The 19,633-nt window shown below is 34.9% G+C and overlaps 1 long non-coding RNA gene and 1 pseudogene across 1 annotated transcript in view; both read left to right on the top strand.

The window, feature by feature from the left end:
* Nucleotides 1–19,382, top strand: part of LOC141501421 (uncharacterized) — a 38,136-nt gene extending 18,754 nt beyond the window's left edge. Inside the window, exons 2-3 of the long non-coding RNA XR_012472233.1 lie at nt 4,021–4,075; nt 19,179–19,382. This is a non-coding gene — a long non-coding RNA (uncharacterized LOC141501421). The remainder of the gene's footprint in view (nt 1–4,020; nt 4,076–19,178) is intronic.
* On the top strand, nt 11,476–12,171 carry LOC141503533 (RAD9, HUS1, RAD1-interacting nuclear orphan protein 1 pseudogene; annotated as a pseudogene).
* Nucleotides 19,383–19,633: the final 251 nt, after the last annotated feature.

Below are 19,633 nucleotides of genomic sequence, written 5' to 3'. Positions count from 1 at the left end.
AATTCTCATCAATATTCCATAAGTCTTATTTCAGTACTAGCAATGAAAGTGATCTTAGAAACAAAATGTGAGGCAAATCATTATTTAGAAAAACTGTACTGGCAAAAAAGAGAAGCCTCAAATAGCCAAAAAGATATATATATATATATATATATATATATATATATATATATATATATATATATATATATACCCCCTTTTTAGCATCTATTTATGCCACTATTAAAGAATATTGCCTTTTGTCCTGCACTCAATTCAAGGCTTACTGCTCTCTGTATAGAATCATAATTTTGAAAAGTATTATAGAATTCTTCATTATTCCCTAGATTGTAGTCTAAATTCTTCAACTTTGTCACTTCAGGCCTTCATTGCTTCATAGTGGAGTTTAATTATTGGGAAATGGTACATATCAGAGCAACTGGAGTATGCTTCTAGAATAGTTATATTCTTCAGGTCCATTAGGGATTAAAATGGCTTTTATAGGGTCACCTGAAACCACCACATACCTATGGGAAAATCAATTTTGAGTTCATGGGACAATGTTTTTTCTTACAAGAGGTGCAAGAAGAACAACTATTAGGCATGGCTCCCAGAAGGGTATTTTCCATTTCCTATGCCATAAAAATAGGGTACTGACTCAGATATTCTCTAAGATCCTTTTTAGCTCTAAAATTCTATGTTTTTTCTATGATTCTGGAATGTCTGTTCTGCAGTAGTAGAACTCTCTGAGGAATTCAACAGTTGGAATATATCTGTCTCATAAAGCTTCAACCACCTTTTAAAACCAAAATATGTCTTTGTTGTTTTTAATACAACAGAAGCAGGTACATGCAAACCATATTTTATTATGATTAAAGTGCAATGAATACTTTAAATTGAAAAAATTCTTATACAAAAAATGATTTCTAAGGATACTAGTTCAAAGTAAATTCAATTCAGCATTTTTTAAAGTTTTTCCTATGTGCAAAATTCTGAAACTAGATACTAGGGACACTAAGATTACCCCACCACCACCAAAAGCTGGTTTTTGCCCTCAAGGAGTTTATATTCTTTTTTTTTTTGTAAGGCAAAGGGGGTTAAGTGGCTTGCCTAAGGCCACACAGCTAGGTAATTATTAAGTGTCTGAGACTGGATTTGAACCCAGGTACTCCTGACTCCAGGGCTGGTGCTTTATCCACTATGCCACCTAGCTGCTTCCCCCCCCCCCAGTTTATATTCTTTTGAAATGATATTGAATTCTATAAAAACTTCTTTCCTACATCTGGAAAAAAAGAAGCATTATCTATATTTTACAATAACCTAGTTGAGAGATAATGCAGAAAGAAAAGCAAGAAATTGCTGGCACTTTCTCCATCTAATTTTCTACCCTCATATTTACATACTTAATTCTTCTTTTTCTCCCATTAAAAACTCCCTCTGATGATTCATTATGGTGCACAGGTGCATTGCAGTCTATTTCCTCTTTTCAATTAAGCACTTATTTTTCTACTCTCTTAAAACACTATCTTCACAATTGAACAATATGAAAGAATGAAAGAAGCATATTTGAAGTGTCCATTATGGGTCAGGCACTATACTAAGTGGTTTGGATTTTTTTTTAACCAAAGATCAACTGATTTGGTCCCTACCACAACCCTGGAAAGTAGGTACTATCATGATGCTCATTTTACAAATGAAGAAACTAAGACACGTAAATATTAAGTGACTTGTTCAGGATCATAGTTCATTTTACAGATGAGGATATTGAGACAAATGAGGTTAATCATTTGCCCAGAGTCTCAACAGCTAACAAACATCTGGCAAGATTTGAACTCAAGTCTCTGGTCCATTAGGTGATAAAGTAGAAGAAATACCAGGCCTGGAGCCTGGAAGACCTGAGTTCATTTTTGGCCTCAGACATTTACTAGTTGTGTGACCCTGGGCAAGTCACTTAGCCCCTGTTTGCTTTTGTTTCCTCAACTATAAAATGAAAATAATCATAGTATCTACCTTCTAAGGTTGTTGAAAAGATCAAATGCGGGATATTTATAAATAACTTATAAAACATAGTTTCTGACATATGGAAAGAATTATATAAATTATAGCTCTTTTTATTATTTTTTTATTATAGGTCAAAAAAAGCTAACACGATCTTGCATAGCTTTAGAAAGGCAGAGCTTTCCATAATGAGATGATAGTTCCATTGCTCTTGTCCATTTGGTGCCAATTGGAGTGTTGCATTCAGTTCTAGGTATCACACTTTTGAGGAAAAAATAAACTGGAGAGTATCCAGAGGAGAGAAACCAGTATGGTGAAAGTCTTTTGAGTTCATGCCATATAGGCTGAAGAATGTCTAACCTAGGAAAGACAATTGAAAACCAAAATAAGTTGAGACAATAAAATAATATAATTGCTCTCAAGAGTTCACATACTTAGACTGAAAAAATAGTAATTTTCAGGTGCCAGAAGAATTTCCAGGTGTCATTGTTGAACTACTGTCAGTGAGTTTTAAGAAACTAGGTTGAATAGGAAAAAGCCTTCTGAGCTGCAAGAAGGAAATATTCCAATTTTCAAGTAAAGAGGTGGTGAAATTTTATGCTTATGCCTGGTAAAACGATAGAACAGATTATTAAAGGGATATTTACAAACACTTAGGGGGTGACCACTTAAATAAGCTTGAATTAATTAAGTATAAGTCATGCAAGACTAACCTCATTTCCTTTTTTTGAAAGAGTTACTAGATTAGGGGAATGTCATGGACATCTGGGTTTCAGTAAGACATTTGATAAAGCCCCATTAGTGGTAAAAATGGTACTGGCAACATAAAGTGTATTTGATGTTAAGGTAGAGGACCTATATATAAATCCCAGATGTGTATCATGTTACCTTTATGACCTTAGGCAACTGAATTATACTTTCAAGGCCTCAGTTTCCTCAACTATAAAATGAGCTTAGACAAGATGATGTTTCAGGTATCTTCTAGTTCTAAATTCTAAGTATCAATGTGTTCAAGATGGAATGATGGGGATTCGAAGTTGACTTTGAAACTGGATCAAAAGAGTAGCCTTTGATGGGCTAAAAAGAAGCTTCTGGGAATGCCTCAGGGCTTTGACCTTGGTTCTCTTTGGTCTAATGTTTACACATGACTTGGATGGGATGCTTATCAAATCTGTGACTGATTTGACCTTGGGAGGAATAATTACCAACTTGGATCACCACCATTCCTCCATTTCAATGGCTGGAATGAAACAGAGATGGGGAATCCTTGGCCTGCAGGCTCTATTGGTCTGTGTTTTTAAGGCAATTAAAAGTGGGACTCGAAATTCAATAAATCTAGGGGTTTTTTTATTTATTTTTATTAAAGATATTATTTGAGTTTTACAATTTTCCCCCCAATCTTGCTTCCCTCCCCCCACCCCCCCATGGAAAGCACTCTTAAATCTAGGTTTTTAGGAATGAATTAATTAAATGTTTGGCCAATAGCCTGAAAATGATATCATAAATAAGGAAATCCCTGACAGAAAAGATTCCCCACCCCTCCTGTTAAAGTGCATAAGATGGAATCTAAATATAATGATTATGCTGAACTGATTAATTAAGGGCTGGACCTGTAATCTCATTGGTATAGGTAGGAAAATTCCCTTCACTTGGCACCTTAATTGAAATTTATAACCAGATAGTTGCCTAGGTTTCCAGAGGTAACAAACTTATGACCATTGTTGCCAACAAAACTATTAGTGCATTGACACCATATTACAATGCAATTCTTTTTATTTCAGTTTAATACCACTGTTGGAGTATCCAGTATGTGTCACAGTAAAGGTTTAAACCCAAGTCAACCTGACCCAGAGGTACAATCTATCCGTTATGTCCTCTTGCCTTTCAGAGAGATGATAAATTATATATCTGAAATAGGGAGAATATGATAATACACAATAATTACATGTCTGCCAAGTCCTGTGCTGAGCACTTGACAATTATTAACTCATTTCATCCTCATGACCTTGAGAGGTAAGTACTGTTATTATCTCTGCTTTTCAGATGAGGAAACTGAGGCAAAGAGAGATCAAGTGACTTGCCCAAAGATACACATTCGGTAAGTATATTGAGGTCTTCATGACTTAATCTAGCACTGCCCACAACTAACACTACCTAGTTATCTTCTTGGATATAGTTAGGAAGCAATTCCCATAAACAAGCTGCAGAGTTTCCTATGAACTGCAATTCTCAAGTGTTAAAGTACAACTCTAGCAACTATTAGATTGTATTCAGAGGAATTATAATTATTGGAGTGAGAGAACTGAAAATCCCATTGCCCTCTTTCCTGGTTAGGACACACCAGTAGTATCATATATAGTTCTAGGCATCACCTTTTTAAGAGTGGTACTAACAATCTTGGGAGGAAGGTATCCAAACATGGATAAAGAGATGCATCCTTAGTAGTTGGAATAACAACTCACCTTTATATGGTGCTTTATAGTTTATAGAGCGCCTTATCCAGAACAACTCAGTGAGGCAGGTCATGTATATATTAATTTTCCCATATTAACAGTGAGAGAACTGAGACTTAAAAGAGATTAATGTATATGCACATAGATAGTCAATAGATGATAGGATATTACTACTGTCATCTATTTTAAAGGACTGTCTTGTGAAAAAGGATCAAGATTTGAGCTAAGATCAGTTCATGGAAGTAATTAGGAGGTAGAAAAGTTCAATAGTTAGGAAGTTTCCTAACCATTAGAGCTGTCAAAATGTGATGAAATCCATCAGTAGACAGTGTTTGCTAATACTGGAGGCCTTCAAATAAAGGTTGCATGATAATTTTGGGAAATCTTGTAGAGAAGGTCAATGGTTTTATATGAAGGTTTATGGCCCCAAAGGAGCATACCAAATTCAAAAATTTATGGTTCTATAGAGTATCAATAATAATGATCATGATCATAATAACTCATATTTATATAAAATTTTGTCTTTTCAGACCCTTTCCTCATAATAGTCCCACTTCATACACAGATCCCATAGATAGGAAAACCAGTCAATGAAAAATCAGATTTGAGATTTGTACCAAGAACTCTGACTCACATTCCAGCATTTCCACTTTACAATTGAGTTTTTCTTTTCATTTTTTTTGCTTTCAATTATCTTTGCTTTTTTTTAAATTATAGATTAAGACAAATATTTCCATAACAGCAGTTGGGAGAGAAAGAGAAGTCCAAGCAGACTAGCAATTTATAAGCTGACAACAAATGAGAAAATATTTTTAAAGCACTTACGGATTTAATAAATACTTAAGCCTTCTTTTCTTCCCTTATAATTTTAATTTGGGAGCACAAAGAAGATAAATGATTTGCTAAAGGTCATATAGGATCTTTCTGATTTGGAGGTAGGCTTTCTAGTCACTCCTCCAAGCTGCCTTTCTATGGGAAATGCACAGGCAAATTTTCTCCATATCATGTCTCTCATTCTGCACACAAAACCTGAGTAGTGAAAGCTTCCATTTGTACTTTAGACTTTTTTAATTTTGTTTTTCAAGAACAAAAGTTAGTCTTTTCCAGTCTTCAGCATTTCTAGTCTTCCACCCATAGATGACCTTTTAAATAATTAAAATGCTATCAATTAAGACAAGCCATTGATCAGATCCAGTTTTCAAAGCAACAGTGAGCAGAATCTTAACTAGGTGGCAGAAGAGTAGCTTTGACTGCTTCTTTGATCCTCCTCTAAACTATGATTTCAGAGGGAAATAAGAAAATGAGATCGTTCCCCATCGTTGCTTCTAAGCCACTTTCACTAGTTCTCAAAGACTTCTATGCAGCACAGGAATTATGGTGTAGTGGAAAGAAAAAGTAGCCTAAAAGTCACCAGTCCTGACCAACTTCTAATGTCATAGGGTTCCCAGAAAGTCCCTTGTCTCTTCTCCCTCAGTTGTTTCATTTGTAAAAAAAGAAGGGGTTGACCTTAGGACCTCAAATGCACCACCTGCTTCTAACATTCTGCAATTCTGTATGGATTCATTCATCACCAGAGCAGGCATGCAAACAGAATATTTCATATCCCAAACTGAATTTTAGACATAAAATAATGGAACTGTGTCCCTGCATTGAACAGATTAGACAGACACAAAATCTCTCATAACACTTAGTAAAATACCTTATTCTGTTTAGTGACATATTGCAGTCATACAATTTTACAACCAGTTGACCAGTGCCCTTGACTGTGAGGATATAGATTATTTAAAGGGACTATAAAATGATACTTCAATGCTTATGATACTGCTACCAACAGTAGCTATGCTGGGGCATAAGGGTTTAGGGGTAGTGCCATCCTGGTACAGCAAAAGAGGAAAAGCACCACCTAAAGTTGCAAGAAAGATCTTCAGTAGCAAGAGCACCTGGAAAGAGGTGACAGTTATATTTAGGGTAAATCATACTGGAGGAGGTTGCTATTGATATTGACTTAGATTGTCCAATTAAAAATCTGTCAATCCAGAATTCAGAGAACAAAGGGAGAAAAGAAAACCACCCAAAGAGAACACTTTCTCTCCTTTTTTTTAATCCTTGTGTATTTCCCTGATTCAATGACTCCTCAGAAGGGAAATATGGGGGATGAAACACATAGCTTTACATCTTAAACTTTTTCTCAATCCTGGCAAGGAGGAACCCCCTACCCCCACCCAAGACACATACACATATAGACCTATGGACACACAGAAATGGCTTTCCTGGGTTAAAAAAAAAGCAGAGGGACTGAATTCATTGACTACCATTAAATTCTTTTCATAAATTTGAACCTTAGTGAGAATTCAACAATGTAGACCATTTTCAACTGGGACAAATTTACATGTTTAAAATAAGATAAAGAACTTTTTTTCCCCCTGCCTAGAAAGGGCACATCAAAATCTAGACATCTCCTAATGACACATAAGAGCAAAATTAATTTTTTAATGTTATTATATTTTATGTTTTCAATTATATGCAAAGATAATTTTCAACATCCATCTTTTTTAAGTTTTTGAGTTCTATATTTTCCTACTTCTCTCCTGCAAGTAAATCTGATAACAGTTATACATATACAATCATATTTATAATTAATTTTTTAAATTAGTATTCAAAAAAAGGGGAAATCAACAATGTTAACCAGCCTGGGGTAAAAGGGACAATGTCCCAGGTGGAACAAGATTTAGAGTGTCTAATTGGTACCTCAAGGTTAGAGTCTCCCAAAGGAAAAGTATCTGTAAAGGTAGGATTATCCTTCTGGTCACCCATATTTCAAACCTTGGAGTCATCCTCAATTCTTTTTTCTTCTTCACTCACTGAATACAATGTTACCAAGTCTTTGAGATTCTTTTTTCAAAATTTTGATTCTTGTCCCTTTCTCTTGATAAGAGAGGACATAGGGTGGAGGAAGTTACACACTTGGACTGACTGTATGACCCTTGGCTTGAGTTTTCTCATCTATAAAATAGTATTATTAATAATAAGTTTGTTATGAAGATACAAATAAGATAACATAGGCAAATCAATTTGCAAACCTTAAAGCACTCTATAAATATTAGCTATGATTATTGTTCCAGTTGAGACCCTAAATCACCTCTTGTCTAGATTACTGCAACAAATTTCCAACTATACTCCAGGCTTTCCTCTTCTCTTAAATATGTCACTAACATAACTAACAAAATTAGTTTCCCAAAGTGTAAATCTGATTATGTAACTTATCCACTCAAGAACTTTCAATGGATTTTCTTGCCTCAAGGATGAAATACAAATTTCTCATCTTGATCCTTAACCTGTACTCTTAGACATTTCAATTTATTTCCTTCCAATCAAAACTCCCCGATTTGCTGCTCCCAGCACTCTAGCTTTGCATAGTCACCAATGCCTGGGATGAATTTCTTCCACACCTTCACCTTCACTAACCTTTGTAAACAGTCATATTTATCTATTTACATGTAACTCTCTTTCCCCTCATAAAATGTTAACTCCTTAAAGACTTGTAGTAGGTTGAATTAGATTGAACTAAACTACTCTTCACTGCATGACAGAACTAGACCTGGTAAAGTTACAACTTCCAAACTCACACAGCTAGGAAAGGGTAAAGACAGGATTTATCTTTAGGACCTGATCATGAGTCTTTTTTGCTGTAACCACTTTGCCTTCCACTGGACTTGTTATCATATGTTCTAACATAGTGAGTTTCTGTCCCCCTCCCAATCATATTTTCTAGGGTATCCATCAGCTTCCAGAATGCAAACTTTTTCTTGTCTCAGAAGAAAGTCATTCTAGTTTGAGTCCTAAAGATGTAGAATGACACTGAGATTGAATGTCACTGAGACACAGAGGCCGCATGGGTTCCTTAAGAGAATAATGAGGGGCAGCTAGGTGGCGTAGTGGATAAAGCACCAGCCTTATAGTAAGGAGTACCTGGGTTCAAATCTTGTCTCAGACACTTAATAATTACCTAGCTGTGTGGCCTTGGGCAAGCCACTTAACCCCATTTGCCTTGCAAAAATCTAAAACATAAAACAAGAGAATAATGAGACATGTAGTCAGAATGAGATATTTGTCCTCAAGCCTCAAAGAAGAGCATGACATCACAGAGGGATGCCATGGCATACATATGAATTGCATTTAAGTGAGGTAAATCACCAGCCTCATATTCTCCTCCAGAGGTATCTGGGTCCAGTACCAGATATATAGCTATGGATTCAAGGCAAACAGTTAAATGACTTGCCCAAGGTCACACAGCTAGTGACTGAGGTCAAATTTGAACTTGGGTCCTCCTGACTTCAGGTGCTCGTGACTTCAGGTCTTCCTAACCACTGCACCATCTAGCTGTGAATTCCTGGAAAGTCAGAATGTAGGTAATGGTTAACACTTAAGCTCTGAGAAATGATTTTACCCATTGAGGAATCCCGGCCTCCCTAAAGAAATTCAGATGCAATAGAAACATCCTAAAAACACTGATCTTACCTAGACCTGATTATCTCTCAAGAAGAGATGCTATTCTAATTAAATAGGAGTAGTGACTCAGTTTATTTCAGATTCAGAGGAAAGGAATTACCTAGAAGTCCAAAAGGCATTTGTCCTTCTGAATATGGACTAAAACTCTGTACCCAGAACAAATCTACAGCTGTAACTATTGGTAACTATGTGTCCTATCTTTCAAGGATATATATCTTATAGATAAACTGAGGAACAAAATAATTACTTTTTCAATGCTTGGCTAGTTCACAGCATCCTGACTTATTCATGGTGAATCTGTGGGGTTGAGAGCAAAGATCTGACCCAATGGATACAGTGTGAGAAAATGATCACCATGTCACATAGATGACTAATTCTATCCTGTGGCACACTCTCAGCTGCCAGGGCAAGTCCATTGGAAGATCAAAGAAATGTCTGGCTAGCTCTGGAATGGCCATTCTTCCCTCCAGACAGCCAGGGAAAAAAGCCAAGTAGTCTAATGGAGCATCTGCTGTGTGATTGATAGAAATGTGTGGACTTTCAGCAGATGGACTTGGTGCATCATGTTGCGTGGTAATGTGTGCATGTGACCATGTACAAATTGGAAAGAGTTTACAAATTATTTTCCGGAGGCAGACATGACCTGCAGTTCACAGTGAAAAACAAGCTAATCATTTTTTAAAAAACCCACAACATGAACTCTCTGAACTATCTCATTGTAAAGAAAAGCAAGGGTCAAAAATTCCTCATTTTGTTTATGTTTGTAAGTAATGGGAACCATGTCAGTCCATTAGAAATTCAGCACACAAAATATTCTTTCACTGTAAATAATAGAATTATCTTTACTTATATGGATCCATTAGATATTTAATCTCAAAACAAATCATAAAGCCAAATATCAGCGAGATGAAGTAGTTTGTTTCATATAAGACCCTAATTGTTATAATAAAGTATCTGGTGAGTCGTTGTGAGAATGAAAAGCCTAGCAGTGCAGGATTACATAGTGCAGGTACCTAGTCTGCTTTAGGATCTGAATGTTAGAAATACATACAGATAGTAATATACATAGGTGTTCTCTAGGATTTTATCCTACAATCTGTTTAAGAATCCCAGAATGTTAGTGAAAGGAACCATGAAGGTTAGGTTAATTTATCTTACCTTTCATTTTACAGATGTGAAAAATAGTTCCCATTTATTTAAATGGAAATTTATTTCATGAGTACCTACTATGTGCAAGGATTTGTGTTAAATGATAAGGATGAGAATGGGAATGGAAAAAGGTCTGTGGAGAGAAATGAGATGAAAGGAAGGACTTTCCATTAAGAACCTTACAGTCAGTAAAGATGACAGAGTGAGAACAACATTCTTGCCAAGGCTCCCAAAATACCCCACTATAACAACTGTTAAAATTGTGCCTAACTAAATTCTGACCAGGAAAAAGCCAAAGAAATATCACAGTGAATCATTTTTTTCAGTCCAAGGGCAACTCAGGAAGACATAAAAGTAGGTAGACATTGGAGTGGGGGCTGGCCAGAAGCAAATCACAGCAGAAGTGATAATGGTTATAAGCCTTGGAGGCTATAGCAATGATAGAGCCCTAGGAGTGTTGGGTGCCTGGGAATGATAAGGGGATTGAACACTTGATCCTGTTGCTCCTTACCCAGTTCCAGATGGCAGTACAAGGGCAGAGAGGAGCAATTATAGTTATGAGGGATCAGGGCACTCCCTGGATAAGGACTAGAATGTTCATAAGGAGGGCATCAATCAGACTTTATTATTAGGGCAGTAGAAGGACTACACTTAGACAAATTTTGGGATGGTCTCAAAAGAGGAATGGAAGGGCAAGAAAGAATATAATAGGAGGAGGAAAGGACAGGAAGAATGGAGAAAATTATCTTACATAAAAGAAACATAAGAGTTTTTACAATGGAAAGAGAAATGAGTGGGCAGTGCTTGAACCTCACTCTCATCTGAACTGGTTATGGATGGAAATTTATAAAAATATACATATCTTTATTGATCTATCTATATGTAGTTATATATCTTCTAAAGATAAATATTCACAGAGATACACATATACATATATGTGTATGTATATTCATGTGCATATGTGTGTGAAAACACAATTTGGTATATTTTATCTTAGCACAGAAATAGGAGAAGAGGATAAGAAAAAAAGAACTGAAAATGGGAGCTTAGAATAAAGTAGGCAGTGAGCTGAAGAAAAGTAGACTTTTGAAGAGGGGCAGGGTGAAAATGAGAATGATAAATAGCAAGGAACAAGATGGAAATAAACAATTAGTAATCATAAATGTGAATGTGAATGGGATGAACTCACCCATAAGAGGAAAAAGGATAACAAAATGGATTATAATTTAAAGTCCAACAAATTTGTCATTTGCAAGAAACTGATGTGAACCAATTAAAAAGGAGATTGAGGGAGAATACATTATACTTCAGCATATTTATTTTAAAAAGGGGCAAGGGAGCAATAATGATCTCAAAGTTAAAACAAAAATGGATCTAGTTAAGAAATATGAAGAAACTTTTAAAGAAATGCAAAATACAGTCCCAGAAATCATATCTGACATTCAGAAGAAGGCCTCTGGAGGACCCCAAGCATCCCTATGGAAACCCATAGCCAATTTCAGCCCTCCCAAGGCACAATGCCACCAAACCAATAGACCACTGGACTACTTCCTGGGGGGTCTTTTCAGTTTGAGAATACAGGGGACTGGTTGCCAGTCAACCAGAAACAAGTGCCAATCAATCTTGAGAATCTGGCAAAAAGCTCAAGTCAAAAAATAACAAAGAATAGATTTCTACCTTTGTCCTTTGAGAGTTCAGTGTCTTCTTCCAGTAAAGATGCTTTAGACAGTCTCTATTATGAAGCATCCTTCAAAGGATACTGCAGAAGGTCCTTGATCCCTGTATTCAGTCCTCAAACCTGTGGGGAACTGTCCTCTAATAAACTTAAAAATTCAGGTTACATGCTTATCCCACCTGATATCCAGACCCCAGAGCAGTCCCCTATAAAGGATAGTAAACAATATATGAGAAGGAGTTATCCCTTCTTAATGGATCTTCCTGAGAGCCCAGATTCTGGACCTTTTGGTTGCAGAAACACCAGAGGAGACATGTGGGCTGAAGGTAACTTGGAGATATCAACTTCTTACTCACCTGAGGGAAAAGGGAAAATTGAATCATGAACCAGTTTCTTGTGAAGACATGAGTGGGACCTTGAAACCTGGTCTCTTTTTACTTGTATCCAGGATAGAAGTTTATATTGCCCCATAGATGGTTATAATGCTGCTAAATTCAATTTCTGACCCTTGAAGAGATCACTTCAATAGCCTCAAGTATCATTTATGATTTAGTAGGCACAAGCCCCAGAATCATTATGTAAACTAATACTGAAGTTTCCTAATATATTTTTTTGATATTGCTAGCTAGTGGCATATCATATACAGACCATCCCTTTTATATTTTTCTTCTTGCTATTTATCCAGTTTAAATCATAACAATGAGAGGGAAAATGGTCATATATTATTTTCAACAAATTGTAAATGTGCACTTAAGGGAGGAAAGATAGCTTTTAGAAAATATTAAAAATGTTTCCAAATAAATACAGAAAACTAAATATATATTTACCAAATAGTATAGGATCCAAATTCTTGAAGGAAAAGTTAAATAAATTTTAGGAGGGATATATACAGTAAAACTGTACCAGTGGGAGAAACTTGATTTATCTCTCTTGGACTTAAATAAATGTAACCATAAAATAAGCAAGGAGATAAGAAAATGAATAAAATTTGAGAAAAGTTAGATAACTAGGCTGCTAGAGAATTTTGAATGGGAATTTAAAACAACATACTTATTCCTCGGCTATGCATGGTACCATCACAAAAATTGACCATGTACTAAAGCTTAAAAACTCACAAAGGCAGAAAATTGGAAATATTAAATTAATAAAAATTATATTTAATGAACAGCCTTTGAAAACTCCCTTAAAATTAATTGTAAATCAAATAAAAATATTAAAGAATTAATGGGACAAAGAACAAATCATAGAAATGATTCGTTAAAAAGAATAAAAATGAGACATATAAAAATCTGAGGGATCCAGACAAAGCAGCGCTTAGGAAAAATGTATGTGTCTAAATGTTTATATCAATAAAAGAAAACTGACATTCCAAGTAAAATGAATATTTACAAAAAATATGCTACCCAGAGTAACAGAAGAGAAAAGAGTACTTCTATACCTCTTTAATGTAGAAATGAGTAAGTCACATATGAGTTCCCTCTCCAAAGCAAAACAGAACACAAGAGAATAGAACTAAATGGATATACAAGTGAATTCTACCAAACACTTGAATAATAAATTTCAATACTACACAAGAACAATAAATTTCAATACCACACACACACAAAAATTGGTTATTGGTTAGATTTTTGTCCATTATCCAAGAGCAAAATGACATCACTATATTTGAGATAAAGTGTATCTGACTATGGCTGATCAGACCAATTTGATCTCAGAATGCCCACAGTTTGGGCATGAATAGTCCATGTGAAAACCTGGGGTGCTTACTCTAAAGTTACATATGTCATTTTACCTCTTAGCTGCTTCAATTCTATCTTTTTCATAGAGTGCAGCACCCTCTCTGATAAGTGTTCACCATGCTGGGTGGTCCTGTGCTGTATACATCAGACATGTTTGCTGAGCGATTAATTCTAAAATTCTTAAGGAAGACCTATTTGTCCCATTCAAAATTCTCTAACAGCTGTAGTTATCTAACTTTTCTCAAAGACCTTAATAGATTAGTTACATAATATATAGAATAGACTAGATACACAATATATAGAAACAAAACAACATAATGCCCTAGTGTTTAATATTCAGAGAGGTGTATATATATATATATATGTATATATATATATATATATATATATATATATATATATATGTAGACAGATAGCTAATCCTGAGAAATTCCTTCTATAACAGTAATATGGTTTTGATGCCTAAACCGTGGAGAGCCAAAACTACTAACCTATTTTCCTGATGAGCATTGGTGCAAAAATTTTAAATAAAATACTAACAAAGAGACTATAGCAATATATCCCAAGGATCAGACAGTTGATCAGGATGGAGTTATAGCAAAAATTCTAGGTTAATTCAATATTAAGAAAACTAAGTATAATTGACTATATAAATGAAAACAAAAATTATATGATTTTATTAATAGATGCAGAAAAAACTTTTATTAAAATATAACCCCTATTTCTATTTTTCCAAAAAATCCTCCAAAAACTAGAAAACATAGGAATCAGTGGAACTTTTCTTAAAATGATAAGCAGTTTCTATCTAAAAACAAGAGCACTATCTCTAAAGAGGACAAAGTAGAAGCCATCCAATTACTTTACTAGAAGCAAAGTAAGAATGTCTATTATCATGATTATTTTATATTGTACTATAAATACTGGTTATAGTAAAAGACAAAAAAAAAGAAACTGAAGAAATAAGAATAGGCCATAAAGAAACAAAACTATCATTTTTGGCAGATGATATGATGGTTTATTTAAAGAACCCTAGAGAATCAACTAAAAAAACTAGCCAAGCAATTAACTTAGCAAGATTGCAATATAAAAAATAAAAACATACATCCTTAGCATTTATAAATTTTCTCAAAACGAAAAATAGAAAGGGAAATCCATAATCGCAGAGAGTATAACATTGCAATTTCAGAACACTCTTCATACAAATAAAGACAAATCTAAATAATTGAAGAAATAGTCATTGCTCACATGTGGTAAAAGCCAATTAAAAAATGATAATGATGCTTAAATTAATATACTTGTGTGTCATACTAATCAAACTACTAAAGAATTATTTTACAGAGCAAGAAAAATAAAAATTCATTTGAAAAGAAAAAGATCAAGAATATCAAGGAAATCAATGGAAAAATGTGATAGAATGGATCTTAGCAGGACTAGATCTTAAACTGTATTACAGAGAGGTAATCAAAATACTTTATTACTGAGTAAGAAAAAGAGTGTCTAATCAATAGATTATATACACAATATACAGAATAGACTAGATACACAAAGAACATAATATCCTAGTGCTTAATATTCAGAAAAGTCAACTATTTAACAAGAAATTGCCAAATACTGCTGGAAAAATTCAAAAGTAGTCTGGCATAGATTGGTATCACCTTTTGGATTAATATAAGCTCAAAAGGGGTAGATATGATTTAGATATAAAGAGTGATACCATAGAAAAAAGAACCATGGAAGAAATCTGGCAGATCTATGAATAGGGGAAGAGTTCAAGATCAAACAAGAGAGGTTCACAAGAAGTAAAATGGATAATTTCTATTATATAAAATTAAAAGATTTTTGCACAAATCAATGCACCTAAAATTAGGAGAAAATTAGAAAACTGCGGAAAATTATAGCAAGTATGTCTAATGAATAAAAATATATGCATATAAATATGTAATTTTCAAATACATAGAGATCTGAATCAAATTCATTCAAAAGAGCCACCCCTAATTGATTAATGATCAAAGAATTTGAAGAATTTTCAGAGGAAGAAATCAAAACTTACTATAGTCACATGAAAAATGTTCTAAATCACTAATAATTAGAGAAAAATCAAAACAACTCTAAGGTGCCACCTTACATACATCAGATTGGCTAACATGGCAAAAAAAAAGAAAATTATAAGTGCTAGAGAGAATGAAATAAACTATTGGTAGACTAATGTGGTATTGATGCAGTTATGAATTAGTTCAATCTCTCTGGAAAACAATTTGGAACTATGATCAAAGTGCTATAAAACTGTGCCAGTTGGTTGAGCAATATTACTACTAAGTCTATACCTCAAGAAGATCACCGAAAAGGGAAAAGTACCGATATATACAAAAATATTTATAGTGGCTCTTCTGTGATGACAAAAGAATTGGAAAATGGGGGGATGTATATCAGTGGGGGAATAACTGAACAAATTGTAGTATGTGAATATGAAGGAATGCTATTATACTGTAAGAAATAATGGAGGAAATGTTTCAGGAAAACCTGGGGAGATTTATATGAAATGATACAAATAAAGTAAATAAAGCCAGGAGAACAAGGTACGTGGTAATAGCAATACTGTAAAGATAAACAACTGTGAAAGACTTAGTAACTGTAATCAATTCAATGATCACTAGTATTCTAAAGGACTCAAAGGAATAGTGCTAACCACCTCAAGTTTGAGAACTAATGGACTCAGTATACAGAATGAAGCATATATTTTCCCATTCTTTTCCATTTCTTTTCTGGACTACTGTATATATAAAGTTTATTTTTGTTGCTATTGTTATTGTTGAATCATTTCAGTTAAGTCCAACTCTTCATAACTCCATTTGGGGTTTTCTTGGCAAAAATATGGAAGTAATTTACCATTTCCTTCTCAGTTTGAAGATGAGAAATTGAGGCAAGTTAAGTGACTTGCCCACAGTCTGAAACTGGATTTGAACTCAGCTACTCCTGATTCCATCATCAGTATTCTATCTACTGCCCCACCTAGCTGTCCTTACATATGCTTAATGATTATCATAATTTTTTACCATCTCAATAAATAGGGGAGGTGGTAGAGAAAAGAAGAGAATTTATAATTGAAAATAAGATTTTTAAAAGGAAAGAAGAGCTATCCAGTCCAGTAAGAAATATATGATTAGAAATCATTTTAATACAAGGAAGTGCATGATAAAATATGTGTTACAAAGTGCCACCAGCATTCAGAAGACAGAGTGATTACTTATGACTCTGGGAATTAGGGAAGCCTTTAAGGAGAAGGTAAGGACTTTTGAACCAGACCTAGAGTCGTTAGATGAATGATCCAAATGAAGAGTTGATTCTGGAACCCAGAGTTCCATTACAGCGTCCATTGAAATGTCTCACAAAGTCATGAATATGCAAATGACTTCTGTATCAGATACTAGTCCCTCAGCCATCATGTATATATTACAGCTTATTCTCTGATAAACCACTGGTCTCAGCTCACCTTTCCTTGACCCCAATCAAAGATTGAAAAAGTCATCTCAGTTTAAGATACTCATTTATTTTTGTGTCTATAGAAACCCAGCAAACAGTAAACTAGCATTAGCAAAAGCATGTGTTTGGAACAAAAATGGAAGTTTTGGGGGAAAAAGCATAAAATCTCAAGTTTTGTACTCTACCCCTCCCCTATGGCCAGTCCAGTTAAGGAAGCCCTCAACCCTCTCAACCCCCATTCCCTTCTACGAAGTGGGAAAGACAAAACCTGGAGTTCAGAACTAGTTTGAGTCTATGCTTTCACTTCTCTTAGCCACCAGGCACACTTACACTTACAATCCATGCTTACTTTTTGATACAGAAAATTCATTATATCAGTGATACTCTGGGCTTTGAATCTCTTGGAAATACACAATATAGGAAATACAACCATTTCATTATATAACCAATCTCAATAATTGGCAGAATATTTCTACTATCTCTTATCTTCCTATAGATCCTATCAGAGTAATTTTGCAACAGAAATAAAAATTGTGCATTTTTATTTTAAAAAGTGTGACAGTGCTTTGCATTGTATCATCAGCATTGTATTTAGGTTTCTAGAGAGGTCCTTGCTTCCAATCCAAGACATATGAATTAAATGCCTACTATGTGTATCCGTGACACTGTGACCATCTAGGACAGATTCTGTGGAGTAGAAATAATAAGATGTGACAACAGCTTTGGATACATGGGGCAGTGAGGGTGACAGGCTCTGTCATAAATACTGACAAATACAACAAAAACATCAACAAAAGTATTCCTTGCTTTCAAGATGTTTAAATTCTATTGAGAGAATAAAATATATATTAACCTGATGAGTATGTGACAATTTGAGGAGGAAAAGATTCCTGAAAACTAAAGAGGTCAGGAAAGGCTACTTCCAGATGACAATTGAGTTCTACTCAGAAGGAAATAATAAATTCAACATATCTACTTCCCAGTCTCTGATTCCATGTGTTGATCCTTTCTCTCTACTCTTGTCTGGTCTCTACTCCTTTCATTAATCTTTCCCTCTAATGACCTTCTGCTTTATCCTTTCCAGTTCCAACTTTCATTTTCAGCCCAGTATCTATTGTCTTACTTCTATACTTCGCTCCTGAGAGGCTTTCACTTCTTTTTACAAGGAAAACAATTAGGAGACAGAAGAAATCACTGGAGAGAAAGACAGACACAAACAGAGAAAGACAAATAGACAGAGAAACAGAGACAGACACAGAGAAAGAGAGAGAAAATCAGAGAGAGAGAGAGAGAGAGAGAGAGAGAGAAATGGGAAGACAGACAGGGAGACAGAGACAGAGACTAAGAGAGAGACAGAGATAGAGATAAAGAGACAGAGACAGACAGACAGAGATGGGGGGGCAGTACAGAGAAAGAACCAATAAAACAGATAACACAGAGACACAGTTAAGTAGAGAAAGTGAGCATTTATATGTCAGAAAATGTGCTAAGATCTGAGGATACACATAAAATTCTCTCCTCCTCTTCTCCTCCCCCCCCAAAAAGAGTTTTTAACCTTAAAGAAGCTCACATTCTTGTCTAGGAAGGTGAAATAATAGGGAGTTAGAAAGAGGTGGGAAGAAATTGTAAAGGTTCAAGGAAGTGAAAATGTCTAAAGATTGAGGAGATGAAAAGCCAAAAATTCGGTGACTGCAACTTGTATGCCCCACAAAATGGTAATCTGGGCCAAGTATTCACCAACTGGAAGAGAGCGCCAAAGGTTCAGAGGCATCTCCAGCAAGAAGTTGGAAAAGTCTGGAAATGGAGAAAGAAAACCAGAAAATACATTCTGTTAGACTAAAGATACATAAGAATGGAGAATTTTCATTTTTGTAGACTTTAAGGTATTACTAAATACCACTATCTATATCCATCATGAAATTCTAAAAGTTTAGATCTGTAGGAGCCCTTAAAGATCATGAAGTTCAATTCTTTCATTTTATAAAGACGATACAGAGTAAATAAGTTTCAGAGAGGTAACTTGACTTGGGATTTCCTGACTCTTCACTGTTTTAGCCACTTAATATGTAATATTAAAGCAATAGTGATGCAAAGAAACATGGGCATGTGGGGTTCAGTTGGAGACAAACTTTGTAAACCTTTTGTTCATTCACATCATTAAGGGAATCTTCCTTCTTCCTTTATCATCCAATTTAGGTCACACCTGAGGGCCTGACCTTCAACTTGATTTGGATTGCATTGTCTTCTAGTGGGGCAGTCAGGGACCTGAGGGAGAATTTAAGGAGATGGAGGAAGGGCTCCATCTCTTTTACCTTCAAGACTCCTGTTGAAACCCTGGTCAGCAGGCCTGAACAGTTCAATCAGCAATCCACGTGGTCTACTCTTTAAATTCTTCTTAACTTTTCTATCACTTTTCTTATGTGTTGTAATTTCTTTTAATCTTTATTTTTCTTTCCACACCTAAATTTCCTGGTCTGAGTGGTGATTCGTCACAAGCACAAGAAACCAGCAGCAACAATTGGAAATAATTAGTGCTTTTATTCATGTAGCTCAAATAATACATTTTGAAGATAAAATAAATTAATATTACACATTGACCCTAATTCTTCCACAGCTGTGTGGGCAAATCACATACATTGTACCTCAGTTTT

This window comes from Macrotis lagotis, chromosome X (assembly GCF_037893015.1).
Source record: "Macrotis lagotis isolate mMagLag1 chromosome X, bilby.v1.9.chrom.fasta, whole genome shotgun sequence".
NCBI lineage: Eukaryota > Metazoa > Chordata > Mammalia > Peramelemorphia > Peramelidae > Macrotis > Macrotis lagotis.
Note: the sequence above shows the minus strand (reverse complement) of the source record. Positions and strands in the feature narration are given on the sequence as shown.